General features: G+C 44.9%; 1 protein-coding gene across 7 annotated transcripts in view; it reads left to right on the top strand.

Annotated features, from left to right (window-relative positions):
* The window catches only part of PRDM2 (PR/SET domain 2), a 127,741-nt gene that overhangs the window by 2,544 nt on the left and 113,265 nt on the right, over positions 1-11,932 (top strand). For 3 of the 7 annotated variants that reach the window (XR_006276389.1, XR_006276392.1, XR_006276388.1), the window contains exon 1: positions 3,531-3,649. The exons of 1 other annotated variant lie outside the window; for it this stretch is intronic. The gene's annotated coding sequence lies outside the window, so the exon portion shown is untranslated. Of the gene's footprint in view, positions 1-3,530; positions 3,650-11,932 lie in introns of those variants that run through there. 3 more of the 7 variants (XR_006276391.1, XR_006276393.1, XM_043500041.1) reach the window with 2 other exon arrangements.

Raw genomic sequence — 11,932 nt, 5'->3', positions numbered from 1 at the left:
TCTTTGTATATTCTGTACAGTCTTTGAATTTACCAGACACCCAATAGCCTGAAGTAACTACAAAATGTAAAGGGGGGAAGGGCATCAGAGAGGAGCAAGGAGGTGCCTTGGTGAGCTACTCTGCTATCCAACTTCTGGGAAAGGTCCTGGGATTTCTGACAAGGTGCTGTCCCTGAACGTTGATCAGGACTTAATTTCTGAATCGGTCTCTGGCTAGCAGGAGTTAAATTTGAAACTCTACTCACCTCTCTCTGCTGGAAGGGAGAAGGAGTTTTCTGCCTCCTCTCCTACATCCAGGATTTCCTTGCCTGCTACAAGGATGGAGGAATGGGTATTGCTACTTTCTGTCCCTCAGAGATTCCTAGTTATTAGGAGGGAGAAATGGTCTGTTCTTGTTATACTCCTCTCCTTCTCCAATTTTGTGTTCTCGGGACTTGCTCCATGAATAACTCCAGGGACCTGCTTCAGCTACCTGTAGTTTCGACAAGCAGCTGCAGTGAGAAATGAACATTATTCTTGACTGTTTCAATGCTGACCACAGGGTTCTGATTTCTGAAGAGCAGCTGTGAATCTGGCTTTTGTCCTGGTAATTTCACTCTGCTGTTGCCTGGCATAGCTAGTTTGGCTTCAGACTCTGCACTTTTTAAAGTTGAAAGGTTATCTTTACAACCATAAGTGTTAGAAATTGAATGGATTATTTTAAATTAAGCAAAAATTGTCAAGTTAGGCAATTTTTCCTTGCTTGCTCGGGAAAGTTTCCAACTCACCATGTGGAACAGTATTCTTCAAACCAGATATTGTATAGTTTGTATTGATACTTTGCCCATATTTATCAGTAGTTTTACTCTTTTTATGTACGTGCACAATTTGAAACGAAATCAAATCAAACTACAAAAATATCCTTCTACATTTTAGATCTCTAAACCATAAACAGTCTGGTAATATCAACCCTCTCCATCCCCAATTGTGTTTAACCAAAGAATCCTTCCCCATTTATGTTATGAATGGCACATTCTCAGCTTGTCTGTGGAAGAAACTCAGACCACCTAATTCTACGTATATAGAATTTCAAGTTCAAATCCTTATAGTCAGATTATACAAAGAGAGACCCTATTATACTCGATGATACATACGCATACATGTATCAAGAAATGAGCCGACTCTGTTTTTTTTATTAAATACCTGCTCAGAAACTACAGAGAGAAGATGTTTGTTGCTACAGGACATCACAATATGTTTGCTGTTTCAAAAGGACACTAAAATTTCACATTAGGTCCCAACAAGTCAGGAATTTCACCATCACCCTCCCTTTCTACACCTGCCAAATCTTACTTTTTGGGAGTAGGAAGGTTTCTCAAACCTGTGCCCCCTGATGATGAAGTGTTTCTCTCTGACATTTAACATCTCCATTCATTCCAACTAGTTTCTGACAGCCCCTGAGCTCAATCAGCTTGAGGAGTAAGAACTCCCTTGTGGAGCTGAACTACTGAGGGGAGAGAAGCAAGAAAGGGCTAAGAAGGGAGAAGAATCTGCCCTTGGAGGGTGGGGGTTAATTATGGAGGTGAGCACTGGCAACTGATTTGTCAGGAGGAATATTGAGGGAGGGGGAAGAATCAGAGTTTGGGAGTCTTGGGAAATGGGGCCTTTTGAACTGGTCATAAAATGGGAATTATATTTTTTTATATAAATTGTCCTCCCTTTTCATCACAAAATTTCAATGTTTCCCCACCTCTACTTTGAGGGTTCTGAGCCATGGAGGAAAGGGGTCAAGGTTGAAGTTTTGGGAGTCTTGAGAGTTTGGGAATAATTAGGGAGTGGGCAGAGGAGTGGGTTGGGGGTTTGGGGAAGTGACTAGGGAGGGGGCAGAGGCGCAGGGCATGAGGAAGGAGTTTGGGACTGAGTAAGGAGGGGGAAGAGGTGGGTTGGGGGAGTAGGGAAGGGTAAAGGGGAGCGGCCAGCGGTGGGTTTGGGGGGGGGATAGGGAGGGGACACAGGCAGGTTTGGGGAGAAGGCAGAGGCAGGTTTGGGGAGGAGGGAGAGGACAGAGGCAGGGTTGTGGGGAGTCAGGAAGGGATTAGAGGGAGGGGGTAGAGGTGGATTTGAGGCAATAGGGAGGGGGCACAGGCAGGTTTGGGGGGAGTAGGAAGGGGATAGAGAGTTTGGGGGAAGGGTTGGGGCAGTGGGCAGGGGGCAGAGGCAGGGTTGGGGGGAGGCTGGGGCAGTGGGCAGGGGGCAGAGGCAGGGTTGGGGGGAGTGGGAAGGGGATAGAGAGTTTGGGGGAAGGGTTGGGGGGAGGCTGGGGCAGTGGCAGGGTTGGGGGAGGCTGGGGCAGGGGGCAGAGGCTGGGGCAGGGGGCAGTGGCAGGGTTGGGGGAGGCTGGGGCAGGGGGCAGAGGCTGGGGCAGGGGGCAGTGGCAGGGTTGGGGGAGGCTGGGGCAGGGGGCAGAGGCTGGGGCAGGGGGCAGTGGCAGGGTTGGGGGGAGGCTGGGGCAGGGGGCAGAGGCAGGGTTGGGGGAGGCTGGGGCAGGGGGCAGAGGCTGGGGCAGGGGGCAGTGGCAGGGTTGGGGGAGGCTGGGGCAGGGGGCAGAGGCTGGGGCAGGGGGCAGTGGCAGGGTTGGGGGGAGGCTGGGGCAGGGGGCAGAGGCAGGGTTGGGGGAGGCTGGGGCAGGGGGCAGTGGCAGGGTTGGGGGAGGCTGGGGCAGGGGGCAGAGGCTGGGGCAGGGGGCAGTGGCAGGGTTGGGGGGAGGCTGGGGCAGGGGGCAGAGGCAGGGTTGGGGGAGGCTGGGGCAGGGTTGGGGGGAGGCTGGGGCAGGGGGCAGAGGCAGGGTTGGGGGAGGCTGGGGCAGGGGGCAGAGGCTGGGGCAGGGGGCAGTGGCAGGGTTGGGGGAGGCTGGGGCAGGGGGCAGAGGCAGGGTTGGGGGGAGTGGGAAGGGGATAGAGAGTTTGGGGGAAGGGTTGGGGGGAGGCTGGGGCAGTGGCAGGGTTGGGGGAGGCTGGGGCAGGGTTGGGGGGAGGCTGGGGCAGGGGGCAGAGGCAGGGTTGGGGGGAGGCTGGGGCAGGGGGCAGAGGCAGGGTTGGGGGAGGCTGGGGCAGGGTTGGGGGGAGGCTGGGGCAGGGGGCAGAGGCAGGGTTGGGGGGAGGCTGGGGCAGGGGGCAGAGGCAGGGTTGGGGGAGGCTGGGGCAGGGTTGGGGGGAGGCTGGGGCAGGGGGCAGAGGCAGGGTTGGGGGAGGCTGGGGCAGGGGGCAGAGGCAGGGTTGGGGGAGGCTGGGGCAGGGTTGGGGGGAGGCTGGGGCAGGGGGCAGAGGCAGGGTTGGGGGAGGCTGGGGGGGAGCGCGTGGAGGGGGCAGAGACAGGCTGGGGCAGAGGGGAGGGGCAGAGACCGGTTTGGGGGGGGTGGAGGGGGCAGAGGCGGGTCGGGGTGACCCGCAGGAGACCTGGGCGGTGGCTGGGGGCAGACCCGAGGGGGGTCACTGGCTCGGGGTTCCCTGCTGGGGGGGGGGCCCGTTCCTCAGCGCCCCCCTCCTCTCGACGTCACTTCCGAGGCCGGAGACAAAATGGCGTCCGCCTGGTGCCGGAGCCTGGGGCTGCTCCGGGCCACTTAGACCCGGGCCGGCCGCAGGGGCAGGCGGCGGCGGCGGCGGCGGCGCAGGTAAGAGGGACCCGGCGGCGCTGCCCGCAGACGCCGCCGCTGCAGGGGGGCCTCGGGTCCCGGGCTGGGAGCCTCCGCACGGGGCCGCTGGGGGCGCCCTACCCGGAGCCCGGGGATGGGCCCTGCGGTGGGAGGGGCGGTCAGGGGGTCCCTGGGGGCAGCGCCGTGGAGCCGGCTCCATGGGATGCTCCTCGGCCGGGGCTGGAGGGCTCCGGAGGGGGGGGGGGGGGCTGTGGGGAGGAAAGGCCCCCCCTCAGCCGTGAACCCCACCCTTGCGCCTTGGAGGAGGCGAGCAGGGCTCCTAGGGACACCCCCCTGCCGAGGGCGCTGGAGGAGGGGGCCGGGGCCAGAGCCCTGACAGAGCGAAGGGAGTATTGTGCGCATGGGGGGGGGGGGGCAATGCGGGGTGGGAATCCATTGGAAAAGTGGGGCCGCGTCCATTGAAGGCTGTTTAAAAATTTCTTCGCGGAATAATGTTTTTGCAGCGGTCTGGGAGGGGGGAGGTTTGGACAAATATTGGAAATGCCCAAACCTGAGGAAAAACCTCCCAAATGCAATGATATTCCCACCTGGCCAGTTTGAACGTGCAAAATGGAATAAACCTCATTCAGACGCACAATAATCTTGAGCCTACTCTCTCATCAGAAGCCATGACAATTGATGAGCCTTGCAGCTCACCTAAAGACCAAGAATCCAAGCTCTGTTTGACCAGGGAGAAATGAATCCCAGAGTTAAAGGCCTGGTCTGCTCATAAAAATTAGCTTGACCTTGCTACGTTGGTCCAGGGTGTGAAAATATTCATGCACTGTGAGATGTAGTAGGGTTGACCAGACCATCGCTGTAGACGTTGCTAAACGGGTTGACGAATTAATCCATCAACCTAGCTACCACCTTTTGGAGAGTTGGATTAACTACATTGATGGAAGGCTTTTCCATTGGAGTAGGAAGCATGTACGCTATGGTGCTACAGTGGCACAGCTGCAGCACCATAGCTGTGCTGCCATGGTATAGATGTACACAGACTCCTCACTGAAAATACCCTGTAACAGGCTCTCTTGCACAAACCAGAGAGCTCTTGCTTGGAGGTGGAGCAGTATCACTGGGGAGAGAGATGGTTCCTCAGGTAGCCTCAAACACAAAACACTTAGGGCTGTGTAGATCAAAACTCCAGTTTCAGACTGATTGGAAGCCAGTGCAGGACATGGAGTGCTGGTATGATGAAATGTTCTCTTTGCAAAGCACTGTGGATAGTCACATTCTCACTAAAGTTTCCAAATGATTTTAAAAACTGTAGAGTGTACTGCAGGACTTCGATTTTGAGGGACAAAGAAAATGTCAAACTCTTTCATCAGTTGCAGAAGGGAAAAAAGCTGCTTTTGTCAGTCGCTACCTGAGCATCCAAATGCAGCAGAGAATCTAATAACCTCCATATTCTGAATTTGAGTAATAAACAGAAGATATGCTTCTCCCCTCTAGTGGAGCTGCTAACATTTCTCCAATTTGTTCTCCCAACTTACCAACATTCTCTGTCTGATTGAGCTACCAACTCTCTCGTACAACTCCTGTTCTTGGCTAGTCATCCATCTCATTAGCTGAATCAGAGAGGATGGAGATGGTAGAGTAAGGTGTTGTCAATAGCTTATACCAACCTCTTCACACACCCTGCAAAGTCCAATGTTTACACAGTCTTCTTATTAAGATTTTAAAACTGTCACCACCACTGGTGTAGCTCTACAAGTGTGAGCACGAGTATAGACTGGCCTACAGCAACACCTGTGCTCTCTAGACTTGCTCTGTTCAGGTGAGATGACAGTGGTTAAAACACTGGCAGTGGGTCAACATTAGCACTCCCACTGTTGCTGCTACAAATGGAATTGCTGACAGCAGTGGTGGGCAATTTTAAGAAACAAAAGACCCCTCAGACACTCTGAATAGTGGGTGTGACAAGATAGAACTCATGTGATGCCCTGCATGAAAAGCTTCAGGCTGATGGGTCAGCACTGTCCCCTGGGATCTCTTGGAATGAAAGGAATAGAGCAACCCTCTTGCTATCCTTGGCAATTATTGTAGACATATGGCCAAAACTTCGGGCTCAGCAACATTGTGGGCAACTTTCATGTGTAAGACAGCACACTTATTTTATCTTCCTGGCAATTTTCTACGATGGATGTGTTAGTGGGGAGATGAAGGTTTAAGTCCCTGGGAACAGAACTGTAGATGTACAGTTGTGCAGATTTGGGGATTCTGAGAACAAAGTCTTTTTTCAGGGAGGAAGGCGTGAAGGGGGGTGCTGTTTGTGTATTTAGCTGAGGGTGACAGGTTTTCAGGAGTTGGACCGGACACCCTCGTTCTTCCCTTTTCAGGAGTAGGAACTGTCCAGATAGAAAGACTGGCTTTTTTTAAAAAAAAAACTTGTATATGTGAGTTTTTATTGTTAAGAAGTAGGTAACACGTGACTCTGCATGTGTGCAATGTATGCATCATTGGAGTAAAAGAAACACGCATGCACAAGTTTCCTTTATTTTGGCTTTCTGCATCACCCCCTGCCTAAAAATGGAGGTGAAAGATACAGCAGTAAATGAAAGTGAATCTAAATTTCTCTCAATAACTTCCTGGGCTGTTAAGATTTGAAATGGTTGAAGAAGGGCTGATGCTCCAAGTCCCCGCCCCTCTCCTTTGAAGTCAAGTGTGTAAGTCACTGACAATGAAGATCTCCTAGACAACTCTGTGTAAGAGCAGTATTGAGTCCTGGGTTCCTTTGCCAACCTTCCTTTCCCCAGCGCTGATGTGCCGATTGTGATAGGCCCGTTAGCGTCAAATCTCCACTGCAGAAATAGCTGTGTTTCAGTGCTATATGCAGGTACTTTCTGAAGTGCTTAGGGATGAGAAGGAATGATATAGATGTAAAATATGAAATATTGTGCCTTTTCTAGGTGTCTTTCTACTGCAGACAGAAATGTGCAGGCAGCACACTGTAGCTGACAGGTGTAGTAAGATTGCTCTATACCCTTTCCAGAGGTATATAAACTCAATTGGACAAAAGAATGCATGGTGCTGAAACTTATACATCAGATCTTTTCTTCAAATTTAACTTAAATCTTTCTCTGTTTAGTTAGCATTGCTGTTGTATTTAATGCTTTCAGATGTGTAATTTTAACACTCTTGTCTATTGTGCCCTTCTGGATCACGTTTTCACAAGCTTTACGTAATTGTTTAGATACCAGTAGCGTTTTTATTCTTGTGCATCAGTATATTTAAGATACATTTAAGATATACATGAATATTTTACCGTCACAGGTCCTATTCAAAACACTGACTTTCTACGCATCATGGAAATATTTGTATATGAACAAACAATTCTACAGTATTATCAATAGGTTTCTTTCTGAAACATTATTTGTATTGTGCCTATTATTTCAAGGCGGTACTCATAATTTTGGGTGCCCTACTTACAGCAGAGTTTTTTGAGGCTGCTTTGAAGTGTGCCTTTGATGCACCTTAGGAGATCCTTATAGCTCTGATGCTTATTTCATGTTGTCTTTGTTTGATTCTTTAAAGGGCAGCCATCAACTCAAAATCTAATACTTTAAAAAAAAAAAAAAGTTGCCATACCAGTTTGGTTTTGAAATCATACTTTGGCTTAATTTTTTCTCTGCTATATTGAAGACTCATAGACGCAAAAGGGGGAGGAGAACTGATTAATTAACTATATAAAGTAAAGAGTGACCCTGACGGTATATAATGAGCTGTAAAATCAATAATGTAAATATCTGAAAAAATATTTGTACTTTAATATTTCAGTTACACTTAAATGCTGCTTGCAACAATTGCAGTCCCATTTTTTCAGGCTGAAGTGTAATTTTTAAGTTAACTGTGTTCCTGTAGATTTCTTTTGAATTGTATCTTTAAAACAAAAATGGGCTTCATGAAGCAAAGAAAGTTTATCTATCTATTTTGGGGGGTTATATTCTTTAGGGTTTTTTGTTTTTTGGTATTTAGAAAACATGGTTTAGCGGTTAGAGTAAGGGACTGGGAGCTGGGACTGCTGAATCAGTTCCCATTCTGTTTACTTTTCTGTGTGACACAGGGACAAATCACTGAACTTCTCTGTGTCTGAGTTTACCTGTCTAAAATTGTCGTAATACTTATATCAGGGGTATTGAGTATTAATTAATTGCTGATTATAAAGTTTTTTTTTTTGAGATCCTCTGATGAAAGACTAGATGAGCACAAAGTGTTAACATTGTATTTGTAACACGTAAGCGTTAGCTTTTTGCTTTGGTTCTTTTCAGTTTTATTTTTCTCTATTGTGGCCGAGTATTGAATATTCCTAGTTTGTAGATTGCCACACAGGTAAATATTCAGGAAGAATGGGGAGCTTTAACCCACGATTACCTAGTTTGGGTAGTAATCAAACCCTACTTTTTACACAGCTTTAAATATGTGCAAATAGTCTGTTGTTTTTAGTTTTCAGATCCTTGCTTATGTAACTGTCCTCTGACTATCCTATTTCTTAAACTACAATGGGAAGAAATTAGTTGTTGTGGAGAGCTTGATGTGTAGATGTGGCGAACTCAGGGTTTATTTTTGCATTGAAGATATCTTAGCATGGTTATCTGTTAAAAGTATTTATTTAGGTTAAAGCAGTTCACTTGGTTACTTAATATAGTGGTGCTAGTCAGGGTCCCCCCTTCCCCCCCGAGGGTTAATGATGCAACAGTGCTTACTTACCTCTCTAAGATGCCACAAGTCCTCCTTTTCTTTTTACGGATACAGACTAACACGGCTGCTACTCTGAAACCTGCTTACTTATGGTTTCTGTGGGATCACTGATTGACTTTTGCATCCCATCTTCACTTTGCTTTTGTTTTGACAGTCCGGAATGACTGAAAATGTCTTTGTAATTAAGCTCCCACAGACAATGCTAATTGTTTCTATTTTTTTTAAAGATCTGGATTTAAAAAAGCCTTTTAGAGTTAACATCAATTAAGATATTTCTACAAGTCTTATTTCACTGAATTTGTTCTAAATTGTTTTATATCTTAAAAATACCTCAATGTTAAATAGTAGGAATAAAAATGGAAAAGTGACTATCCTTTTTCTTAATTAAAATGTTTTATGTGGTATAATTAAAAAAAACAAAAACACCTTTTCTGGTCAAAAGTGATGGAAAATTGCACTGTATGACTTGAGTTCTTTCATCTTCTGTCACTGATTTTCAGTCTGAGCTGGGGCAAGTCATATAAACTGTCTGCACCTAGTTTTCAATGTCTAAAATGGGAGTAATCTTTGTCTGTTTTTCAGATCTATAAATTTGGGGTAGAAGTCCTAAAGAATTTCCACATGTACAAAGATGATTGATATTGCTTATATAATCAGAATTTATCCTATTTAGTTTAAACTTAGAACTTTTGCTAAACATATTGTAAAATCTAGATAAAATATGGTCTGCAAATACAGTTTTTGTGCTGGATGACTTTTTTGTTTATTTCTTAACTTTATTCCATCTATGGTGTGTTTTTCTTTTTTAGTATAAAATATCTTTTAATCATAAGCTTTGCAAGTAGAATTCAGAACAAGGCCAAAGTATTTTGTCTGTAAATTAAACCAGTGTTCTATTTCAGAGCTATTGCAAAGCTTTCTTTACTAAGAATGTCATGCATAGCTTCCTCAAAATAAACATAACTTGTTGACTAAGACTGAATGTTTCTAAACAGGTTTTTCTGAAACTCCAATCAAGGTTATGAGATGCAGCAATTCTTGTTTTACTTATAACTGTTTATTTTCCAGTCAATTTTGTAACTAGTGAAGGGACCTAGTAATTCTGTAGAATTTAATCTTGTGGCAGGTTTTGGTTTGAAGCAACTATTACTTGGCAATACTTCCTTTAAATTAGTTTTAAAAAAATTCAGAGATTGCTGTATTAATGAGAGTGCTACCTGGAAAATACTTGGCAAACCCTTTCATTCAGGACTTCTGTGTATTTCAGGTGGACCTCAGGGAGTATCTTTTATAGACTTACTTAAAACTGTTTATAAAAAGACTGAAGACTATTTTTAGGCTTGCACATCAAGTTCAGAACCTACTGTTTTTTTTTGTTTTTTTTGTTCTGTTTTGTTTTCGGTAAAGAACAATGTAGCAGGGATTCTTGTAGCCAACTTCCTCCCACCCATATGGTGAGTTAGATTTGGGAGCCAGGGCCTTTTACCAAATTCCTCTCTACCAGCATGTGAGGTAAGAGTCCCACTCCTTTAGTTCCCTGGGAGTGCCTATAAAAGGGCATCTCTCCCTAGGAGGGCCGAATAGCAGGGGCCATAATTTCTTTACTGCAGGTATCCAACTGACATCACCATCTGTTGGCTTTTGGTGTGTTTTGTTTAAAGGGGACTTGGCAATTTCTAGAGGAGCTGAAGTGACTGAAGTTGAAGGAGGGAATGGTCAGAAAAAAATGGAATAATTGGGGACTGACTTATTGCTATCATATAGGCTTTTTAATTACAATTACACTAGAAATATAAGAGCTAAAGCAGAACATAAACAGGGACTTTTGGAAATAAAGCAAAACAATTAGTAATACTTATAAAATCATTGAAAATATTTTGATGTAGAAGAAACTTATGATCGGAATGGGGCAGAAGGATGATAGTGAACAAACAAAAAGAACAAAAACAAAAAGAAACAAACTTTTGGGCAGAGGCTAAAAAACCCCAAATGGAGAAAGCCATGTACTAAGTACCTGGACAAAATGGGCAATGGCAAGAAATTAATAAATATTTATTTTAAAAGTAAAATATAATAGATACATAAAAATATAACATAACATGAGCTTAAACCTGTGCTAAGCATCCTGACTGCTTTGCCCGTTTGTTGCATCACTTTTCTCCTCTCATCTTCTGTCTTGTCTTTTGAGATTGTAAACTCTTTGGGGCAAATATCATAGTGTCATGTTTGAAAAATGGCTAGCACTTTGCAGGTGGTACCTCAAAACAGATAAACAGTAATAATTTTAGAGACTAACAAATTTATTTGGGCATAAGCTTTTGTGGGCTAAAACCCACTTCATCCGATGAAGTGGGTTTTAGCCCACAAAAGCTTATGCCCAAATAAATGTTAGTCTCTAAAGTGCCACAAGTACTCCTTGTAGTAGTGTTTTGTTTTTTTCTGATACAGACTATAACATGGCTACCATTCTGAAACCAGTAATAATTTTGGCTCTGATGCATTCTCCACCAGAGAGCCAGAAAATAGCCTTCAAGTATAGTGTTTCTGTAGGAGAGATAAAAAAGTGATTCCCTGAGGGAATGAGTCTGAATAATATTATAAAACAACATTTCAGCAGAGGGTACAGAATTTACAGTGAAACTGCCTTTTTAGTTTAATTTATCCAGCTCTTCGTTCAATATTTATATTTATCCCTTCCTTGAAATGCTTAGTGGGAATAGTTCATCTTTATCCAGATAATTTTAAAGGTTTCTGGGGTTAATGAGATGGAGATAAGTATTTTTCTTGTACCTCTTGTCAGTTTGCATTGTGTAAAATAAAAATAAAGCAATTCCCCCCCAAAACCCCCACCCAGAATCCTATTTGGAGCTCTTAATTTTTAGTCATGTATTTAGTTTTGAGAACTTTGCACTGCACTTTTTTGCTACAGAAGCATGCAATAATATGAAACACTGTATAAAAGATTATGCACCCTCTCAAAAGGAAAAGGACCTGTTTGCTCAAACTACTTAATTGGAGACTTTCCCTCTGATGTTTAACCACATACGGGCCCCTCAATCTGCCTTCTCTGTGCAGGGGATGCAGTGCTCCTACTGAGGAAAAAGTGATGGTATTCTACAACATTCTCCACATTTTTTCCTTTTTTAAATTTAGCAACAGAGAGATGTTGGCACAACCGCCCATGCCATTGCGCTTCCCATTAGAGCATTGTGGGGGTGGGAAGAAGAGAATATTATACCTAATATGTAACTAATACTAATAAACGTGAAATAATATCTGAGAATACTGAAAATTTTGGGGCAGTCTGTTCCTTCTTCATCATTTGTAAGGTTTATTGAAAATGCAAACCTAGCCAATATTACCCATTTTAAAAATAAACAAGAAAAACTATGAAGTTGAAAAATAAATTTCTAAAGCAAAGCGGCTATCTTAGCTATCCTATAGAGTATTGGAAAAAACTTTCAGCCTAGGTAAGAGTTAAGTAAATAAAACCCCAAAAACCTAATTGTGTTGGATTTTCTCAACTAAGGCAACTTAAGCTTCCATTTGGAGTTCCTTAAC

This window comes from Dermochelys coriacea, chromosome 18 (genome assembly GCF_009764565.3).
Source record: "Dermochelys coriacea isolate rDerCor1 chromosome 18, rDerCor1.pri.v4, whole genome shotgun sequence".
NCBI lineage: Eukaryota > Metazoa > Chordata > Testudines > Dermochelyidae > Dermochelys > Dermochelys coriacea.
The sequence above is the reverse complement of the archived record's forward strand: the minus strand, read 5'-3'. Positions and strand labels throughout refer to the sequence as shown.